Below are 23,290 nucleotides of genomic sequence, written 5' to 3'. Positions count from 1 at the left end.
TGCCATAGCACCAGTTATTTTCCACATAGTCTGCTAAGAGGAATTGTGGCCAGTGTGGTGGTGTGAGTAGGGTGTCCTAGATCTCCTAGCTTCCCAACATTGTAGGTCGCTGCCACTTACCAAGAAGAGAAGAGGTGAGGTGCAGGAAGCTCAGGGTTGAGCAGTGCATGGCAGTGGAGCTAGTCTGATGCTCCTGCAACCATGTGCTGCATCCATTTTTTAGCTGCTGCTGCCCTTTCTCTACCACTAAACACACAAATTTGCACTGAAATATTCAACTGGAAGGTAAGGTAAAGGTAAAGGGACCCCTGACCATTAGGTCCAGTCGTGGCCAACTCTGGGGTTGCGGCGATCATCTCGCCTTACTGGCCGAAGGAGCCGGCGTACAGCTTCCGGGTCATGTGGCCAGCATGATTAAGCCACTTCAGGCGAACCAGAGCAGCGCATGGGTACCTTCCCGCCAGAGCGGTACCTATTTATCTACTTGCACTTTGACGTGCTTTTGAACTGCTAGGTTGGCAGGAGCAGGGACCACGCAACGGGAACTCACCCCGGCACGGAGATTCGAACCACTGACCTTCTGATCGGCAAGTCCTAGGCTCTGCGGTTTAACCCACAGCGCCACCCGCGTCCCCAACTAGAAGGCACCCAGTTCTAATATCCATAGATAACTGTATCCCATAGGTGTTCAATGGAACATTTAGGCTGAGGCACTCTGACAACAATCAACCTATCTGGGTTTTCAGGCTTCTAGCATTAGCAAATAAACACCTATATGATTTTAAAGGCTCTTTTTTCTGTGTACATTTTGGTCCAATTATTTTTTTTAGAAGAGAGAAAGGATGGATAGATATAATGTCCAAGCAGAACAACAGCATGAAAACTTTTCAAGTACTTTTTCTCGGCAGACATGCAGGTTTTTGTTAGCTCCAAGGGTGAGTAATATAAGAAGTAATTAGTGTGATAACACATTAGCATAATGTTCCATATGGTGTTATTCCTGCATTTGAACATGACAATTATACTTCAATAAATTAAGTGTGGCTGGTCTGCCTTCCTCACCCAGCATGAAAATGCTGAAAATCTATTACAATTGAACTTACTGAACTTCTATTGCAGATTGTGGCTTTTGGTTGTTGTAGTAATTTCAGGAATGTTTGGAAGCCTATTATAGACACACTCATTTGAGGTTTAAACTACTGTGTTTGCATGCCCTGAGAATTGTAGCTCAGCACCTATAACAAATGACAGCTCCCCAAATTCTTTGGGGGAAGGCATGATTGTGTAAACTGGTGTGATAGGGCCACAGTTGCAGCAATAATCAAATTAACAGAGCCATTAACTTCCTTGACTTTCTCTAGAATGGCACGTGATATCATTAGATCCCTTCTCTTCCCCAGCCTTTGCTGTCACCACAAAGCTGATTCTAATGATGGATTTGGTAATTTCTTCCTTTCCAGGTGGCTTGAGACCTCAGCTAAAGTCTCAACATGATAATACATTCTTTTCCCCAGAATGCTTTCTCATATGTCAGTGGCTGCAAGGCGTCTTATTAATCTAGAACAAAGATGTTGGTAGAAGCATCAAAGCTGGAACAGTTTTAGAGTGACACATTGAAAGGTAAAAGAGAAGGTTTTATTTGCCAGGCCTGCTTAGAGGAGCAGAAGTTTGCCTCTGCCAGCATGCCCTTGAACCACCCCAGGCATACCCTCTTTGGGGCCCTAGTGATGTCAAAACTCTGGAGTCAGTTTGGCCAGGGATATGTAAGTTGCTGCAATGGCAGGAACAGGGGATCCAACATTGGATGTCCTTCTCTGATGTCAGAGAAGAACCTCTGATCCACCCTATCAGATACCCCCTCCCAAGTGTCCCTAGTTCCTATCCTCTAGGGACAGTCCCAGATTTACAGAAGCCATCTTGGTTTCTGATTTGATCCTGGGATATCCCATTTTTTTAAAAAAAAAAATTATTTATTGAATTTATATACCGCCTTATACCCGGAGGTCTCAGGGCAGTTCACAGAAAAGATTACAATATATAAAGTCAAAATAAAAACAATGACCCAATAACACCCCCCCCCCAAAAAAAGAGCCACATTTTAAAAGGGTATAGGATGTCGGATGTCAATCCGGTCAACCAAAGGCCTGGTTAAAAAGGAACTTTTTCGCCTGGTGCCTAAAGGTCTATAATGAAGGCACCAGGCTAATTTCTCTGGGAAAGACGTTCCTTAAGAACTTTTCCTCAAGACGAACCTATTTTCATCAGAAAAATGTTGGAGGGTACGTCATATGGTCCCTGCGACACCTTCTAAGGGGCCACTAGACTGTAGCATCTGCTTTTACAGTTAGAAATTCTTGCAGGTTGCCAGTAATGTCCAGGTTTTACCAAACAACACAACACAGGGAAAGAATGCCTTTTCTCCCAGGCTGGAGACATTGCTGTTTCATAAACTGAAATCAGCTAAGCTATGGAGAATTTAGAATATTTCCTTTATATGAAGAACACAATGTATTTTCCTCATGAAAACTCACATAATTAACATGGTTATGAATATGTTAGATGAAACGGGACTGCATTTATGCAGACATCACTGAGAATCACGCATCTTTTACACGGCCTGTCATGACTCTGTTTTCGCACTCGGCTCACATGCTTCAGCGCATCTTTAAATTATCTAGGGCACGTCACATGACACCTAAGTGTGAAACAAGCATTTTCTCCTCCCAGGACCATTATTTTCATTTTCAAAACACTAATTTGCAACAAATGGCAGGAACGGAAAAGATGTGCAGCATCATGAGGTTTTGGCTCAGGCATTTTAATTTGGAAAGTGAGTTGAGAATAATGTTCAATGAGCTCTCATCATCCAAAGCGCTAGTAAAAGCTGTACAATGAGGAATTTAAAAAAACTAAAAACTAAAAAGAAAGATGGCATGGGTATAATTTGTGCAGAAAGACGTTTGTTTGCATGTAGTCCTCCTAACTAAAGCTATCATTAACCTATACATTTATTAAGTGCCACTGCCTAAGGATGCCATTCAGCGTTTGTAAGCAAATGTGAGGGTAATATGTACACAAGATCTATGAAAATAATAGCTCATAGCCAGAGATGAAAGGACACCATGACAGTCATGGAAAATTGAAACAAGGTCTAAACCTCTTCAGGGCATGTTATTGATATTTTGTAAGGGTTACATAAAGGGAAGCATGAAAGAGAAGTGTGGGAAAAGAGAATTCTAAATTGATACGGAACAATAACCCTTTGGAAGGCAATAGAAGCTGCAGTTTGGATACGGCACAGACAATATGATCTATAGTAATTCAGTAATTAGATACATGAAAGCAAGAGAGGCCCATATAATTACATTTTGGAGGCAGTGAGGAAAACAATTGTTTGTCAGGGCTGATAGAGATTTCCATTGTCTCTCAATTACATAACTGTTTCTCATTTTTATTTCTGCAGCCTTGTAGCTACCTGAGTTATGAAGCCAAAGGAGCAGCTCTTGTCTACAGGGCTCAAAATTAAAGGACTCTAGTGAATAAACACTTTGAAAAGCAAGGAGAGAGAAAGAGCAGGAGAGATAATTTCCAGACTTTACTTGCAACATCAATGCCAGTGGGATAAATTTAACTAGAAATAATAACAGCAAAGCATTGTTTGGAAATCTCTAAATATATGAAAGCAAATATATGAACTGATTTGCCAGCATCTCAACATCATAGCCAGGTAAGGAGAAGTAAGATTCCCAAGGGATCTATGAATCATTCATGCCCCCTACTCCCAAGGAGGTGCCTTTGAAGATTATTTAGAATGGGGTAATTATTCAAAGTAAAGCACTGCTTGCATTAGAGCATGGGTAGGCAAACTAAGGCCTGGGGGCCAGATCCGGCCCAATTGCCTTCTAGAATGTGTCCGTTTATTTAAAATGCATCTCTGGGTTATTTGTGGGGCCTGCCTGGTGTTTTTACATGAGTAGAATGTGTGCTTTTATTTAAAATGCATTTCTGGGTTATTTGTGGGGCATAGGAATTCCTTCATTCGCCCCCCCCCCAAAAAAAAATAGTCCGGCCCCCCACAAGGTCTGAGGGACAGTGGACCAGCCCCCTGCTGAAAAAGTTTGCTTAGAGGGTCCACTTTAAAGTGAAAACAGCCACCCTCTCTGAAGGCTCACCTCTGTGCTCCTTGCCACTCCTTAATATTTTCCCTTCCCAACGCCAAAAACATAGCACGGGGGATAGGGCATAGCGTGTGTTAGAAGCACAGCATCATAGAGTTGGAAAGAATCCCAAGGATCCTCTAGTGTAACCCCCATGCAATGCAGGGATCTCCACAGCACAAGGGAGACCTCAAAGGACCACACTTTGGCTGCAATTAATGCACAGCTTTGAGGACTTCATTTTCTGCCAGAGATCACAGTGGTTGTCAAGCTCTCTAGTGGAAATGATAATCGGTGCATCAGTTGCTGATGAGGAGGCAGTTCAGTGGGACTCTCCTGCATTTAGGAAGCCCCCATCCCTTCTGCTCCACAGGAAGGTGCTTTAGCCTTCAGGGCTAGCAGCCCAGAAAGAGTGGCCACAGCAAGAGAAGAAGAAAAGGGCATTTACAAATGCATATAAATCATTCAGGGACTTCTTAATACTTAAAACAGTGAGGCAGAGCTATGTGATAATAAGATTGTACCATCAGAGAAATGCACTAACAAATCAATCCTAAATTTCTGGCCCTGCTCTTTTTACCGCAGCTGGTGCTCACAAGGAATAAATTGTTTTTATTCCAGCAGTGTGCATTTTGAGAAAGGTGATGCTATCAGTATGATAAAAAGTACTGGATACAACTTGTCTAGAGCTGCTGCAGTTTTCTGACTCAGCTTTGGAGGAGAATAAACTCCAAAAAAAAGAGAGAATCCTCTCAAAATAACCTCCCCATTTCCCCTTCTGCCCACTACAAAAATTCTATGACCAATAGAGCGAGAAAAATCCTTGTAAGACAGTGGCAATTGGCAATTATACCAGCTGTCAAAAGCTCCCTTCATACATAGCACTAAGCCATGGCCTAGTATTCTGAGAACAAGCCTAGCTTCCTCATACATGTACATGCATCCTGTCCCTTCTCCAGGGTGGCTGTGAGGAGTTCAGAAGCTTAGTGTGTTGTGCATATCATAAACCGTGGTTAAGTGTGGCTAATGAAAACAAGCCAGTTTATAAACTATGGTTTGAAGCTGGCTGGTTTCACTAATGATAGTAGTTTGTTTGGTTTCAGACAACATGGCAGGTTCCAGTTTTTGTTGTTGTTGTTGTTGTTGTTTCTAATGGAAGTGTGCCAGCGTATGAGGGGGACATGAGCCCAGGGGCAGTGGGTAGCCTAGCTCACATAACATTGCACATAATGGTTTAGCGTTCTATCTGGACCAACCCTCAAAGAAGCTTCATAAGTTGTAGGATGTTTCCATTATGACAGAGTTAATGGCATACAAATGAATTAAGGGAGGGAACATGAAAAATTGAAAAGAGGAAAAACAAACAAATGCAGCATTGTTGTACCAAGGCTAGTCCATCATTTGCACCAAATGTGTCACTCGTTATTTGTATTGTATCCTCTTTATTAGCCTCTCCATTAAACGGATAATGAAAATCAGGTGCCAATGTGAACCTGCATTTATCTCAGATATGTCCTGTGCTGAGCAATTAGGGTGACTTTTTGGTAATTAGTTTTGATCTGTGATTTGAGGTCTGTTACATATGCGAAACAGTTTCAACAGGCAGTCATAGAAGCAGTTAAGTTGCATTGCAGCAGGAGCATATGGGTGAATTAATTCTCTGTGAGAAAACCTGGAATCAATACTATCAGCCAGAAACATGTTGTGTCCTGTATTCCTTTCATTATCTCCAAATTGTGCTTTATGAACCCTGTGTGGCGAGATGGGAGGTCTGGGGGGCGAAGGAGAATCATTCTGATGAGACAGGGAAGGAAAGCAGAGAGTATTCTGCCAATATCTTTTTTTAAAGAGCAAGGAGCAATAGCTCCCTTTTTATCTTATGAATTTTGTTGGTAGGGATGAAAGACCTTGTTAGCCACATAATGAATAAGATTTCAGCATATGTTTGGCAGAAGATGGGATGGGGGTGGGGATCCTAGATAAAATACATATTTCAGTTCCTCTTCAGGCAGCAAAAAAAACAAAACTTTCCAGAAGATGGCAAATGTTTGCCTTGAATTTATTTGATTTCAAAAGAAAAATAAAATAGCTCCCACCACCCAAATTCAAAACAATAAATGAAGACCTCCTTCCTGTCAGGCTCTCCTCCATTGCTCTGAAGCTTCTGTGTGTCAATTCACATTTTGGGCTTGGGATGTGATTCCCAGTCAGCTGTAGCCCTTTGGGATCATTGTGAAACTCCTTTCAGGGTCAGCCTATTGCATTTTTCTGCCTGAGCAAAGGATAAGATGGCTCCGTGTAACATACACCTCAATGCATATACAGAAGCCCACTAGCCTTCCAGTTGTATCATACCCAGTGTGGTCAGAGTGTTAGACTAGGACAGGGTATCCCAAACGTGGGTCTCCGGCTGTTTTTGGACTACATTTTCCATCTTCCATGACCACTGGTCCTGTTAGCTAGGGATGATGGGAGTTGTAGTCCAACAACAGCTGGAGACCCAAGTTTGGGAAACCCTGAACTAGGAGTTCAGGGTTCAAATCCCCAGTCAACCATAAAGCTCACTTGGGCTAGTTGCTGTCTCTTGGCTGAATCTACCTTTCCTTGTGAGGATAAAATGGGGAGTGCAGAAGAACCATATACATCACTTTGAGCCCCTTGGAAATTTTAGCAGCAGCAGTAGTAATAATAATAATAATGTTCTGGTGCCACAGGCCTGTATCCCCCACCACACCTGAGGAAAGCAGATTAGTGGTGCAGAACAGGCCATGTGGCCCACAAAGCTTTGTACCCCAACACCTGAGGTGGACGCTTCATCCCTGGTGAATAATAGGGCCGGGTCAGATTCCACAGCTATTTTCCACTCATTCCCTTAAGTGCCTTGGGATTCTACTGTTTGGGCTCATGACTGGTGTTCTCACTAGACTTTACACTTGCAATCCATGGAGGTAGCAATAGTTGCTGAGGCCTGAGCCAAAGAAGCCACGTTTGTGTCCCTGCATGATGCAGAAGCCATTATCCATAAGAAAATACCAGGAAGGCTTTGCCATGAAATATACACGCCCACACAAAAGTTGATTCAAACAGATCCTTCTTCCTTTCAAAACTAAGTTCTGGTTCTCATCTGCTTTTCTGTACTTTTCTGAAATCTGGCCATCATATGGTCCCGAGGAAAATATAGTGCAGGAAATGGCTTTTGAAATCAATTAACTACTAGGCCTGAAAACATTCAATATGCTTTCAAAGGGAAATCTCTCAATTTGCTAATCCCACAAAAGAACAAGAACTGGCTAACAAGCCCTTGTCTGTACTCATACGCTGCAACATCCTACTGTCCATAATTGTTAATTGTACACATTTTATACTATGAAAGTCACAAGAGAACCAAAGATACAAAAACTACTGGGTTAATGCCTCAGTGTTTATACACTTTCCCTCTCCACTAAGCAGCACAGAATCCTAGGACTGGACAGGACAGAAAAGTAATCCACTTCCAAGCCTCTGGAAGGTGATCAGGGTTGTAATTTGGAGAACGCACACACCACTGTTTTTTATGCTAGATCAACGCTCCCCAAAGGGGAGCGTTGATCTAGCATTGTTTCTTACAGGAACAATGCCTACTTACCAGAAACAAGTAAGACAATATTCAGTGTGCAATCAATCAACTTTTTTTGCAGGGGAAATGGTATAAGCAAAGGAATATAGAGATGAAAATAACTGATTCAATTCTAAACCATACAAAGCTAAAGAAATAATGAGCCACTGTCAAAATAGTAATTGTGCAGGGTATTTCATAACATGAAACTGTCTCATCCATTCAAATTGATGACCAGTTCAGGCTATAATTAGAAATCACACATGTTCTTTGTTGCACATGAATGTGCTGTGTGCTATGTTAATCTCTTTTGCTTTGCTTAACCACACAGTGACCAACTGATGTACAATCACAGAACAAAGAATGGTTGATTAAGCAGAAAATTCAAGAATCTAGTCTCCAAATTCTGTCTCCAATCCTATGCAATTTTGCTCATAATTACACCTCACTGTGTCTAATAGTGTTTAGCACCCAGTAATTGTGCATAGGATCGGAACCTTTGTTGCTCCTCACTTAACATATTTTTTCATCCATCCATCAAATTGAATTCATTAAATAGCTGTCTACTGCAGAATGGCTTTAGTCACTGAAATAATGATGAATGATCCATGCCAGTCATTTTCTTCTTCGTTGCTAATATTCAGAGCCATCAAGTGGGCTTTTGGTTAAGGCTTTGTGATGTTTTATAAAGGGACACGGTCATTCGCAGCTAATGAATGAGCATTGGAACAATGTGGAAAAATTGAAATGGTGAAGTGATAATTAAAAGTATCTGAGGGTGCTAGAGAAGAAGCAGACTTCAGGGCAGGAGACTGATCAGGAGAGTGTGTGTGTGTGTGTGTGTGTGTGTGTGTGTGTGTGTGTGCATGCGTGCGTGTGCGTGTGTGCTTTCAAAACCTCTGAGTCATTCTCTGTCTTAATATTTTTTTAGTGAGCAAATGTCAGTGGAACACAGCATTTCAAAACTTACTAATGCCTTTTGCCACTCATAAATAACAGCCTGCTATTACAAGGTAGTTATTTAGGACTGCGGGCAGCAAGGGCAGATGAGAAAGTTTTGTAATTGAATGGCATAGATCACTCTGCATGAAGCAAATAAGCTGGCCCTGATGTGCTCTTCTCCTTAATGAAAGCCTGTCGTCTGCGTCTTGAGAAAGGCATGTGCTCTCCTGTAAGGATAAAAAGGAAGAGCCAATGTCCCCAGGAGGCATCAAAGTACAGTTAAAGCAGTTTCCCAAACTTGGGTCTCCAGCTGTTGTTGGACTACAACTCCCATCATCCCTGACCACTGATCCTACTAGATAGGGTTGACTTTTATTGGTGCGCACCCCCTGTCAATCACCTGATGGTGACATGGGGTCAGGCGAGTCATTTCCCATTTGCAGTGTGATCTCAATTCAAGTCACACTGCATTCCAGCATTCCTGATACTTCGGTGTATAGCTGATCCCAGCAGGGACCAACTGATCAGAGCAAATGTCTCTCTCTCTCTCACACACACACACACACACCAAACGCTTTTGGCAGGGATTAGTTCCCCGTATAGTTAAAGCCATGGTCTTCCCAGTAGTGATGTATGGAAGTGAGAGCTGGACCATCAAGAAGGCTGATCGCCGAAGAATTGATGCTTTTGAATTTTGGTGCTGGAGGAGACTCTTGAGAGTCCCATGTACTGCAAGAAGATCAAACGTATCCATTCTTAAGGAAATCAGCCCTGAGTGCTCACTGGAAGGACAGATCGTGAAGCTGAGGCTCCAATACTTTGGCCACCTCATGAGAAGAGATGACTCCCTGGAAAAGACCCTGATGTTGGGAAAGATTGAGGGCACAAGGAGAAGGGGACAATAGAGGACGAGATGGTTGGACAGTGTTCTCGAAGCTACAAACATGAGTCTGACCAAACTGTGGGAGGCAGTGGAAGACAGGAGTGCCTGGCGTGCTCTGGTCCATGGGGTCACGAAGAGTCGGACACGACTAAACGACTAAACAACAACAAGTTCCTGAGTGGAACCAATCTTTGCCAGGCTTGCATTTGGTGCCAAATTTTAAAGGCACTGGATTTTTTTTGCACCCCAGTTTGCCAAAGAACCATCAGGAATGCACTCTAAGGCTCCTACCTGTTCCATTTTTACCTGTCTGACACCTGATGGCATATATGGTGTCAGGTGTGGGATGAGTGGGCACGGCTTGGGCTGGCTAGACCCAATTAGGCACATGGTTCAGAATCTGCTCACTGCTGAGGAAAGGGAAATGGTTTCCCCCCCTTCACCCCAAAATGTTAGCTTCCTCGTGCAAGCTAAAGTAGAAGCTTCATAACAGAAAACATTAAGAAGGGTATTTGAGGAAATGATGTGGGTGAGTTTGCCTGCACTTGTGGTTGCTTGGTTACTTGGTGACACATGCCCATTTCTCACCAACAGCACTTCTTTCTTCTCCTTGGGTGTCAGGCTTTAGATTTATTAATACCCAGTCCTTCCTCGTTCCTTGCAGCCTTGATTGCCTTTATCTCCCCAGGACAATCTGCAAGTTGTTCCTGCCATCCTTGGTCATGCTGGCTCTTCAGTTTAGATAAGACCTTCAGATAGTTTCATGGCTGAATCTGACACATAAACAACTGCGTGGGATGTTAGAAGCACTGGAGCATGAGATAGCGAAAGCCCTTTTTATGCTTCTGATGTTAGTGCTTTGCCATGATCAATGAGAATTTGAAGATGGGGAATGGAATCCTTGTTTGGATCACATGACCATTTTGTATTCCTAAATAAAGAGAGAGTATGCAGTCTCTTATTGACAGCCATGGCGTCATAGGCCCTCCCTTGCTTCCTGCACCTGTCTTGATGTTTGAGGGGGTGTGGGAATGGGGGGGGGCATCATAATAATCCATGGTGGCTTCAGGGTCACCCATATCCATTGCCAGATTTGAGACAGCAAGAAGCGCGCACACACACACACACACACACACACACCCCTACCTATTACTTTTGGAAAGTTAATTTCTCACAACTTGAAATCCTGTTCAGCTCACAGTATTGGAGCCAAATTCTGTGTGCAGAAACACCATGTGGTCCACCTACCTACCTACCACATTTATATCCCATCTATCCTCTAGGGAGCTCATGGTGGCATATATGGTTCTCTTCTTCCCCAGTGTATCCTCACAACAACCCTGTGAGGTATGTTAGGATAAGAGATGGTGACTGGTCCAAGGTCACCCAGTGATGGCCGAGCAAAGGTTTGAACCTTGTTCTTTCAGGTTCCAGTCCAATGCAAAAACCACTACGCTGAACACCACCATTTCAGAAACAAAGTGGGGAACTGACTAGAAGAATGTTGTATGTTAAAAGCAAGTCTGTGGAAACCATAGCAGAGAGAAAAATATAGCACGGGCTTCTCTGTGATTTGTTATATACAGTATGAACAGTATTCCATATATGTAAAATACAATCTTGCTTTAGGCACTGTTTGCTTAAAATCAGAATAGCTGTGCCATTCCAACAATTCTAAGCATGTAGCTCAGCTTGTTTGATTTCATCATAAACTCTCTTTCAAGTTATTGTGCTTGAGCTCTTTGCCTAAATGTCCTGGAATAGTGCACAGTTTAATACTGAGCATATCTACAGTAATTGCATTTCAGTAGCATTAATACTTCTGGCATAGACCAAGCCAAGTCAGAGAAATCCTAGAGTCGAAACAGGTCATTTTCTTGCCTGAAGGACTTCCTGACATTTGCCTGTTTTCCGTGAGATCATGACTGTGATCTAAATGCTGCTTCAGTCTGTGAATTGAATTTTCTTTTAATTTGAACATCTCTTATATTCATTTGTGGTTTCTTTGCCTTCATCAATCAATCCATTAGCCCAAGTAACTTCCTCTGCTTCCAGAAGATATCCCTGGATTATGTCATGATTCAATTCCCCACTGTCCTCACCAAGCTAATGTGTTTTCGCATGTGAGAAGGATCGCTTACACAGAGGAGTGAGATTTGGCCAGGAAGATATGACTTCCATCTGCCATAAGCCTGATTCCATTTGCAGAAATCAATCTCCTGCTGGATGGTTTTGAAGCCACGGTGCATGTGATAGCCAGGGCAATGGAGAGTGCAGTGATTTTCTGTCAGGATAAAAAGGGAGAGCAAATTTCTCCCTGCTATCAGAAAGCCAAGGTGACTTTCCTTTTTGGTTGCACAAAATCCAAAGTGGGGGAACAGAGGAAGCCGAGTTCCATAAGACGGACTGAACCCAAGAGAAACTTTGATTAGTTTTTCATTTTAAAAAACCTGAGGGTCGCAGGAGTATGTGACTCTTGCTCCTGTTCCTACTTTCTGACTGAACAAAAAAGAGTTGAACATTTACTGTGTGCTTTGGAAAGTTTTTTGTTTGCTTGGTATTTAGACATTACTTAAGATATCGATTAAGGCACAGGTTTTCATCTATGTTTGGATAGAAGTGGATGCCATTTTGACGCAAGATGGCAAATTTTTTTTTGCACTGTTAACATATCTTCAATGTATATTCCGCTCCATCCCCCTCCCTTCAACATGTATCCATGCCCTATTAATTGACTATCTGATGCTCTTAAGGTTTTAAGAAAACTCATTCCGAATAACTAAAGCCAGTGCTTTTTTCTGGGGGGACGCAGGGGTACGCATACCCCTAAACATTTTGTGAAACTAAGTTTGGCCTCATTGAGGGGCAATATTTCAATATGAGTAGGAAAATGAGAGTACCCCTAAACATGTTTTTAAGAAAAAAAACACTGACTTAAACATTTAACATGCTACAGCTTCACACTCAAAAGGTGAGTTATTTTTTTAAAACACAAGCCTCTGTGGTCAGCAATATATATTTTATAACGTTATTCATTGCTTTTTCTAAAAATTCATGCTTTCTGGAAGACCAGGAGTGAAACAAGTGGAAATGGAAAACGAAATTGAATAGATGGAACCTCATTAAGCACAAAATTACTCAACAAAACCCATCCTGAATCAATTAATCACAGTGTATCATTACTTTAATTTTCTGATACTGCTACAATCAAAAGAGCAGCCATTTGCATAGCTTTTTATATTAATAAATGCAAGTACATTTGTTTATAGCTATTGAAATACATAATTTTAGACACATTAATTAAATCCATTCAGCCTTCCTCTGCAAGCATTAAACTGAAAACTAAAGCAGCCAAAATTGGGCGAGCACAACAACAAAACCCATTTTGCTCATCATACTTTTAATTCCCTTGCTTTTGAAAGAGAATGCTGAAGACAGGAAAGATGGAGGTGGGTAGACGCATTACGCAGAAGAGCAACAGTTTTAGGAATGAACATTCATGCTTTGAAATGGAACTCAGAAGTACATGAACTATGGAAGCCACAGAGTGACAGGGGAAACCCAGCCAGATGGGTGGGGTATAAATAATTTATCATTATCATTATATCACATGGTCATATAACACTGGAAAACAATTAAGATACTAGTGGCAATCTCACTGGATTCCTTCTGTTTCTTCTCACAAATAACAAAAACAAAGGCTCTCCTCCCTTTCTCCTGTGCTTGCTTCATCAGTGGAGGAAGGCACTGTGTCCACCACCAACTATGAACTGATCTTGTGCTATACCCTGCATTGCCACACCAACCACACATGGGCAGAGACAGCTGGGCTTTATAATTTTCATCCAACAATGGCCCCTTCATTCTGCTTGTGGTGTCCACCCAACTGGGATGAATGTGAGGTGATTGCTGCTATTGAGGGCATAGTACAATTCCCTCCCCCCGCTGGATGTTTCGATCAGGGGCGAGGAGCCTCCAGCCTGTGGACCTAAATAGGTCACCTGACTACTTTGGGCAAGCCACATGCACCTGCTGATGACCTGACATCATCAGGTGTGGGCAGGTAAAAGGGCAGCTGGGCTGAGTCCAAAGGGGCTTCTGAAGAACTGACAATTGTCTGATAGTCAAGAGGCTCTACACTTGAGCTTTCAGAAGTTTTGCACACCTGGCTTCTGAAGTGCTGAGGTTGGCTGATCACTGGAACCTCAAAGCACAGTGCAGGTTTATTTGTGAGCCTCTTGCAAAGAGCTCAGGATGTCACTTGGAAGTGTCAATGATCAGCTAATTGCCAGCTCTTCAAACCACAGTGTGCAACAATGGAGTTCTGCACAGCACTTTGACTTCTCAACAATCAGATGCTCTCTCCCCAAGGTTTCATGCCTCTGCCTAGAGCATTCTCCTGGAAACAGCTGCCCTAGGAAAGCTCTCAGAACTGGTGGGTGGGAGCCAGACAGGTGGAAACAGCCATCCCTTGCAAGCAGAGTGAGTTACAAGAACCTGGTTCAGATGTTGGAATATACACAGAAGGGTGTAAAAATATGGAGTTAAGCCTTGTCGTGTGCTGCTTCTGCAAAGGGGACATGTAAAGGCTCATACATGATACCAGAGTCCTCGCAAGCATGGGCCTCAGCCACACATTCAAACCTACACATGTAGTTCATGCACACCGAGAGGCAGTGCAGATGAGCAAACAATGCAGCACTTCAAAAGGACTCACGGAAATTTTGGCATCTGGTTGCCCAAGGCACAAATGGGCTGCGCTACTCATTAGAAGCATCTGTCCAAGGAAAGGATTGGGTGACATATTTTACAGGAATATATGGCCCCTGTCCTGACTCACCCCTACAAGTTTACTATACTCAGTTATTAGAACTGCCAGAATGGCCCAATCAGATTAAAAGGCTAATCGCAAGCCAACTAGCTAATAAAGCTCCAGGAAAAGACATGATCCCAATGGAGATCTATAAGATGAGCAAACGTGCAGGCAGGCACCAAGCTTGCAGATATGATTCCTCCTCCCCAGTGCGCTTGTTGTTTGCATGTTCAGACATATGCGGCTTAGTTTATTTGCTCCATGCAACAAGACGATTCAAGCAACAAAGTGATTCATTTTGCTTAATTTAAGGAGTTCATAACAGGACATATGCATACATATTGCTAATCATGATCAGGTATAAAAGAAGTATACAATATATTCCAGACAACTGATTGATTGAACTTTAAAGTTTTGATTCCCACAAACTTTAAAGCACTTTATAATTTGGAACTGAAAAACATGTGCCTACATCAGGTCTTTTAGCGTTTGCTCTATATGAAGTATTGTGAAACTGTGGCGATTGCCCATTAAAAACATTGGTAAACAGTCTAATACTCTCATAGCAGCTTCTCATAAACTGTCATGTTTCTCTTGTTGTGTGTATTCATGCAAGTTTAGGATGATAATTCAAACATTAATATTTATTTTAAAAGGTTGTGCACAGAAATTCTCAAGGATCATAGTTTATAGTTGGATCTTAGTTGTCCTTTTCCTCTTATGGGGGAGCAGCTGCAGAGCATTGGTTAAATGGGGTATGTACATGTGTCTATGCAGTGTCTGTATTAACTCTGGACTATGTGATCTCCATCCTATTTTGGCTTCAAACCAAAAATGTTTACAGGGGGAATGTTTTCATATCATGAAAGAAAATCATAGCGGGGAGAATTTCTGCCTCAAATATATTCAGTTGTGCATGTTGTATTCTGTGGTGCTGTGCAATTTATAGTGTTTAGAGGCTGTCTCCATCTGAATGGGAAATATTGGGTCTTGTTATCATAAAGACTACTGCAGAGTGTTCCCAGGAGATTGACTCTCCCCCATTCAAGAGAATGTGTATCTTCTGGAAATGTGCATGAATCAGAAGAGCCCTAAAGAGTGGGTGGCGCTGAGGAGCAACATGGTTTGTTGTTGTTTTTTACTGAGGCAGAAAAAGGACAATCAGCCCATGTGGGCATAAAAGTAGTATGCAAAATGGACACAGGATACTGGAAAAACTACATCTTCTTTAGCTCTGAACTGTCTTGAGCTCTGAACTGTGGCTGCGTGAAACTGAAAAACAGATTCATGGGTGCTATATAGCAATCATTAACTGTAAGAGTTCAGATTCAATGGATTAATTTGTGTTGAATGTTTGCAAATGCATATAATTATATAACATGCGTGGATCTGGGTTTCTTATATTGATGGTCTGGCTTTTGGACCCAAATGCTATCAAAGGGAACAATTCCATTCCAAAGGTTTAGGGCACAATCCCTGCAAAGGCATCCTGTGGTATTCAGAATATTTGTCCCTCTGAGGGCTTCTCCACACTTCTGCTGCTTCCATGTCTGAGGATTTTTCCACCCCATGCTTTCTAGGCATAAGTCTGAGCAGTTTTGTCTTTGCCCCACTGCTTTCCCCCAGAAAACTCACTCTTTAGCACTGGATCGGAGAAAATCCTCAGAAAACCCGACTGGCATTTCCTCTGATCCAGCAGTAAGCAGCAGGTTTTCTGGGGGAAGGTGATGGGGGCAAGCAGGAGTGTGGAGGTGCCCTGAGCAGAGTAGGAAGGCTACTCTCAGAGGAGGAGCTCCATCCTTAGAAGCATACCCTCTTAGCCAGCATTGAAATTACTGGTCCTGGTGCTCCCCGAACTCTGGACCAATCCCCTGGTGTAGAACAGAAAGTGCCTCCTAGAGTGACTGGGGAAACCCAGTTAGATGGGTGGGATAATAATAAAATTATTATTGGTATTAGTATTGGTATTGTCCTGGAGAAAACCTCCTTAAAAGCGAATGCAGGGAGAGGCCAAAAGCAGGGAAAGAAAAGATGAAAATCCACTCTCCTTTCATCTTCTACCCTGCTAATGACAGAATGGCAGTGCTTGGGTATAGTTCCCTCTGATCTAGTAATATTGCTCTGCCTTCCATTTTGAAATGCATGATTGTGGTATATGCATCTGCATGCACACACACATGCATATATAGCCTTATTTTCACTTATTTATTGAATATTTTATTAAATTTATATCTTTCTCTTCCTCCCAATGAAGCCAATGGCAGCAACATTTACTGGAATATTTAATCAAATAAAGCCAAGAAGGTTGCAGATTGTCAAAATATTATCCTTATTATGGTCAAGTTCATTCTTCATTCAAATAAAAGTATGTCCATCCAGCAATCTGCAATGCAGTAATGTGAAACCATTCCCTGTTTCCTTTTTTTAAAAAAATAATAATAATAGTACTCTTCTCGGAAAAGAAAAAAACCCACTGTGATAGCCAGGGCCTTAAACCGCAATCAAGATATGCAAATGCATCCCTAAATGTGATTTGCTTGGAAAGAGAAATTAATCTAAGCGTTGTCAAATAAACAGTGTGAAATATAGATAATTAAACACCAAATTAGCAGCTGTAGCCTCACGAGAAGGTTATGCAACTTAAAAGGTCCCCCATCTCGAGGCAGAATGTGGCCACCTAATATCAAAACACGGAGTGATGCACAACCCAGGTGAGCATCTCAAAATGACAGACTTAGTCAACCTTTGTAAGTTATTTTCCAAGAGTGTCAATAATATGAACAATATACTGATAGGGTACGTTGCTCTGTTTGTCTATACAGATCATTTGGTTATTGCATAATATGAGATGCTGGAATGCAAACAGATTGACTTCAGTGCCAGACTAGGCTAATTCATACTGAGATGCTGAAACCATACATCCAAATAACACAGAAAAGTAGGTAGAATTAGCACAAAGACAGCTATCCCAATGTGCAGCACAGGAAATAATGTTCCAATAATGCAGTAAGGTAGTACATGTATTATGTAGTGGCAGAGAAAACATGGGAAACTTTTCTTGGCAAAAACAGTCTTGCTCGCCAAATGGAGCACATGGGTCGCAAGCTCCCTACAGCTTGGCCACACAGAGCTACACAGGGCCATGACTTTCTAGAGCAATAACCTGATATCAGAATGATCTTAGGTGGCCCGTTTTTGCTTGGCACTGTGTACAGAAGCCCCAACAATCAGTGGCAGACTTTGGTACCTCAAATTTCAGTAGCACACTACGATGCCAAAATCTGGTGTCCCCTTCGCCTCTCTCCTTCCGTTGGACTTCATAATTGCAGGATCCCAGAAGCTCCGCATCCAAACTGATCAAAACTCAATGGACCACATTTTACAAGCTTGCATAGCACACTGCACAGTGCTTTGCTAGCCCCGACATCATTGTGAAATCAGGTGACTGGCGGGCAGCTCCACCCATCCATCAGACTTGGCCCACAGGGTTTAAGGAAGGTCAGACTCCAATTCACTGCTTGGATCCAGTTCCTCACGCCCAATATAGCCAATCAAGCATGATGTTGTTTCTTAAATTAATACACTAGATGTGTTTGTGTAGATTCATATATTTATCTGCCAAGTTGAAATGCCACATGGAGTCTAACTTCAAGTTGGGTATTGCAGTGTAAATTAAAAAATAAGAACATAGCAACAAACATTTGCTCCAGAGGGAGAGAGAAATCGCTGATGTGAAAATGCAAACAGTTGATCCAGTGCTAATTATTGCCTTTATATAACAGTTTGTTGTGGTTCTGTTGAAGGTGTTTCTGAATAAAACAAGATATGATAATGACACCAGGATTGGGTCCCCCGTAGGGATAGCAACATTACCCAGTAATATTGACAGCATGTTCTGTTACCATTACTAAGGAAGATAATGCCTATCAAAACTTATGAGTAACATGTCAAAAGACATGACTCCCTTCAGGGGAAATTTTTAATTAAGAGAAAAATATTAGATAGCTTTGAAATCCTGCAATGGGCAACCTTTGCTCCCTTACTACTTTCCTTCAGTCATGTTTATTATAAATATGGCAGTTAGACACCTTTATAAACAAATGTCAGGAGTATCCTACCTGCTAGTGGTTGACTGCAATGCTGTCCTTTAGGGGCTCCAGCCCACAAAAGGACACATGGACCTTCTGTCTCTGAGCCCAAACTGGTTGCGTATGTCCCTTCCCCTCCAAGGCCTGCCACATTCTAGAACAAAACAAAGCAGAACAAAAAAAACCAATCAAAATACATTTTGGTAAATGTCAGAAACTCTGTGAATGTTGGCATTTCCTGATAATTCTAACATTTCAGGAAGCTGGTAGGACATGCTGACTTTTACTGGGAAATTTCTCCGCCCTCTCAAATGCCTTTTGCTAATGTTCAACTTTCACCGCAAAGTCAAATGATGATATTTTGTGTGGTAGTTGGGTAATGTCCAAAACACACCTTATAACACAAGCCTTTCTGACTGTGTTGCACGTCTCTAGCAACACTCAGCTAGTCCCAATCTTAAGATTAAAGCAACACGAGGAAAAGGGATGTTTCACAAATGAGATATGCAGGAAAACATTGCTCCTGTTCAGGGTTTCATACACACTGTAAATTTTAGTCCAGAGTCTAAACCCGATGCAAAATGTTACGAATTACTGTGTTGCTGAAATGTTTTGGAGCAGAAAGGTTAAGCCAGTTTGAGCTTTAGATGAGAGGTGCTTCCTTCTGCTTCCTAAGGAATATTTCGCAGTGAGCCGGGAGAGGGGAGGGGGTTTGGGAAGAAGGGAGAGAATTGGCAGCCCTCTGAGAAGGTCATCTAAATAAATCATCACTAATGAGGCATCTGCCATTTAAAATAAAGCATCATTGCCTTGTCGCTGTGCAATTTCTTACTAAATTAGTTTCCACATATGGCATCAGGTCCAATCTTTTCCTGCCATCGTTGATGCTTTGCGATCACAAAACAAGGCTATCTATGGAAACAAGGCTGTGGGCATCAGTAAACAGATAAGGGCTGTGTCTCAATAGAAATCATTTGGGAAAGCACTCCTCTCTCTGCATTCTCCCCATCCCTCCTGACTCCCTTCCATATAAATATGCAATCAGCTGCACTCCCACCCTCACTTCCCCAGGGTGCAGAGAGCGTGTATTTGCTACTACTGCTTTGTCACACTTAGGAAGTGAGAAGGGCTTGGACTGATTACAGGGCTCCCTGCTTCTTTTGATGTCCTGGGTCAAGTAGGAAGAAATTAATGCAGCCCCAGGGACACTCTTACTCTCCTGGTCAATTGCCCCTTATTCTGCCATATTTCGCCAGGAGTACAAAACTAAATTCTCCACAAACATTGGAAAAGGCAGGAATGAGAATTTGTTGTATGTAATTCTTTCTCTCTTTTTTTTAACAGAGGCATGATTTAGGGTACATTTTGCTTTGGCTCTGCATTACACAATTTTTAAAACACACACACACAGAGGGGAGGGGTGACACAGCTGAACTCTAAACACAGCCTAAGTAATAACAAAGTGGCCTTTTTTTATTATCTAATACGACATAGATTCCCCTAGGAATAGGTGTGTGGCCTCCAGGAACTCAGCAAACTTAGGGTAAATATGCCTCACTGCTGTGTGGTTCAGAGATCCTTGTTATCAGTGTAAAAAAGAAAAATGAAAAAGGTCAGGGGCTTTGAATTAAATGTGTGTTTAGGCATGTCTATCCAGGCATGCAGAAGTTGGCATGTTTTAATCTCTTTCACTATTCATTTTAATTATTTTTAAATATTTTAGTTGTTTTAAACTTTTTATTGATCATTTTAATACTTGTTATAAACTGCTCACAGGCTTTACTACCATCAAGTGCCATGTAAATTTTGTTAGAAACTGGAAATTGGTATTTTTGTTATCTATCAGATCCCACTCATCCTTAAATTCCCTAACCTGGCCCCACCCTTGAAGCTTTTAAGATGGGGACACTCAATGCATTGCCACCCAGGTGTTATTAAGAGTCCAACTCCCGTCAGCTTCAGCCAGCCTAGTTAATGGCCAGTAGTTGTAGTCCACCAGCATTGAAAGAGCTTGCTATGGTGTGCTCCACCCAGTCTATAATTGGGAATGTGGCAGAAATAGCTTATTCCACAGTCCCTGTCTTTTGTGGGCATGAGGATGCAGCCATCATTATCCCAGTACATAGATCTGGAGTTTTGGAGACTGCTGTAACCTACTGCTAGGGCTATTTGATTTCTCTGCTCTCTGGCTCATAGCAGCCTTCACTGAAGGTTCTGTGGGAAGTATTGATGCTGACAAACCTTTGTAGATACAATTACATGGATGGCCCCAGCCAATAAGGGATTATGTAGTGAATAGCACAAAGCCACAATGCTACCGTATGTAGCCATTTTTTTCTGCCGTATGACATCATTGCAAATAAACAAAAGCAACTGAGAGAGAAGATAATCGCTGGGAATACTCCCAAATAGGAGGTGCTTTTTGACCATGACACAATTTCACAAAACACATTCAATTATTTCAACTCAGCCATTGATCTCCCCACCAGCAGCACCAATCAGGAAGGCATGTAAATGTATCACAGTATGCTCTCTGAATTAGACCACACCTGACTGATAAGTCTTTAGAGAACTACATCAGAGTTTGGAGGACAATGTGTAGAGATGGAAGTGCCGGACATTAATCATATTCTTCCATGTGTCTTTTTTTTTCTGCCATGGGGGGCAATGGGGGGGGAGGGGGGAAATAGCAGCATGACTGCCCCAACACTAGCTAATAACATTCTTCTCAAAGTCAATATAAATGTGAAACCAGCCTTGCAATACTGGGATCTCATACTGGTCTTTAGAAGCATGCAGATCCCTTGAATATTAAAACCATGCCCTCCCCACAACAAGTCTCAATTTGATAAATTGCAGACTCACTATAGCTCAAAACAAATAAGCAAAATCAATACCTTACTTAATTTCAAGGTTGAAGAACTTTAGACATCACAGGATTGTGGAAATCCATGAAATATTGGGAAAATGAAATCAAACGATGGTTTCATCTCTGCAAATTCAATGGTTTGGCCTGGTTTGAATAATTGCAAGCATTCAAGAACTGACATGTTACATTCCTGTAAATCATGTCTGTATGTGTGTGCTGTATTTATGATCAGCTAGAACTACAACTACGCAGCTGGATCTAACATTTCTTCCCATTTCCATCCTTTGTTAGCTTTTCATAAATGATCTCCAATGAAGAATAAATGTTGGGCAATGTGAATAAAGGTGAAAGTAATGTTGAGAAGTCCAGGGGAAAGTATGACTTCTTCTGTTCTTACAGCAAATAATAATAATTAATTAAAATTCAGCAGACGTTGAAACTCATCTGCCACTGCCACTCCCTTTTGCAATAAGAGACTAATAACGCTTTTGCGGTTTGTATTTTTGTACTGGGGCTTTTGTTAAGACATTGTTTAGGAAATGCTTAGAAAAAGCAACACATATAAAAATATGCGATTCATATAGATCTATCAATCCTAGGTGCTATTTAGCTTATTTCCCCTTAATTGCAAAGTTTTTCATTTTTTAAAAAAAATATTTTAAAGGTATCTCCTGCTTATTTCTCAAGGCAGCAGACAAAACAATAAACATCATCCACATTTATGTGCCAACATAAAATCCTAATTTTGCTATTAAAAACCAAAAACAATGACTGTGAGTTGTATCCAGCATTACTTATACTCAGTAGACCCACTGAAATTAATGAACACAATTAATTTAGGACTATTAATTTCAACAGCTCTACTTCGAGCAAAACTTAGTCAGCTACAACCCACTCTCTGGGAATAGTAGTCGAAACAGAAAAGCCTTTTTTTCAAAGGGCAAGTTTTTGTTTGCCACCTAAAACAATGGTGTGTGTGATCTCAGCAGGAAAGACCTTGCACTGGGATGGGGGGGAGCCAGAACAGAAAAAGCCCCCTAGCCTTTAGCTGCCAAGCTTCAAGTGGTTAAAGAATCTGGAGCACAGTGGTACCTTGGTTCTCAAACACCTTGGTTCCCAAACTCAAAAAACACGGAAGTGTTCTGGTTTTTGAACGTTTTTCGGAAGCCGAACGTCCAATGTGGCTGTCAGCTATTGTTTCCAGGGTGCCTGCACCAATCAGAAGCTGCGCCTTAGTTTTTGAACATTTTGAAAGTCAAACGGACTTCCAGAACTGATTAAGTTTGGCACTTTTGTTTTTGCTATTTATTTTGCATTTTTGAGGCTTTTCCAGTTAATTTGTTTTTGTGAATGTGTGGAACTCAGTTTGGCTACTGCTTGATTGATTTGTGTGGCTGCAGAAATGGATAAAAGCCCCCCCCCCATCCAAACAATGACTATCATCAGTACAGGTAAGAAAAAATAATAATTTTTATTTTTATCATCTACAATACTGTCTTATTTATCTTATAGTACAGTACAGTGATTATTGCTTTCATTCTATGGATCAATGTTCTCGTTAGATAGTAAAATTGATGTTAAATTTCTGTTTTAGGGGTTATTTTTAAAAGTCTGGAACGGATTAATCCCCGGTATTTCTATGGGAAAGTGCACCTTGGTTTGGGAATGCTTTGGTTTTGGAACAGAATTCCGGAACGGATTTTGTTTGAGAACCAAGGTACCACTGCCGTACCTTAGACAGTGACAGTGGAGGACTTGTGGAGGAAAGTGGTCATTAAGATACCCAGGTCCCTACCCATTTAGAGCTTCAAAGGTGAAGATTAGCACCTTGAATGGAACCAGAAAACAAGCTGTCTATAGATCAAACAATAATAATATGGTCAAAATGCTTCACTGTGGTCAACACACAGCATTTGTGTCAGTGGACGTTTCTAGACCCTTTT

At 41.7% G+C, this 23,290-nt stretch overlaps 2 long non-coding RNA genes across 2 annotated transcripts in view; one reads left to right on the top strand and one right to left on the bottom strand.

Moving 5' to 3' along the window:
- Nucleotides 1–23,290, bottom strand: part of LOC310825690 — a 104,943-nt gene that overhangs the window by 58,326 nt on the left and 23,327 nt on the right. The window contains exon 2 of the long non-coding RNA XR_014555446.1: nt 18,509–18,632. This is a non-coding gene — a long non-coding RNA (uncharacterized lncRNA). The remainder of the gene's footprint in view (nt 1–18,508; nt 18,633–23,290) is intronic.
- Nucleotides 1–23,290, top strand: part of LOC310825665 — a 217,145-nt gene that overhangs the window by 179,914 nt on the left and 13,941 nt on the right. The window contains exons 6-8 of the long non-coding RNA XR_014555412.1: nt 1,461–1,620; nt 3,464–3,727; nt 17,213–17,328. This is a non-coding gene — a long non-coding RNA (uncharacterized lncRNA). The remainder of the gene's footprint in view (nt 1–1,460; nt 1,621–3,463; nt 3,728–17,212; nt 17,329–23,290) is intronic.

Source organism: Podarcis gaigeae (assembly GCF_964106915.1).
Source record: "Podarcis gaigeae genome assembly, chromosome: 10".
NCBI classification, from domain to species: domain Eukaryota; kingdom Metazoa; phylum Chordata; class Lepidosauria; order Squamata; family Lacertidae; genus Podarcis; species Podarcis gaigeae.
Note: the sequence above shows the minus strand (reverse complement) of the source record. Positions and strands in the feature narration are given on the sequence as shown.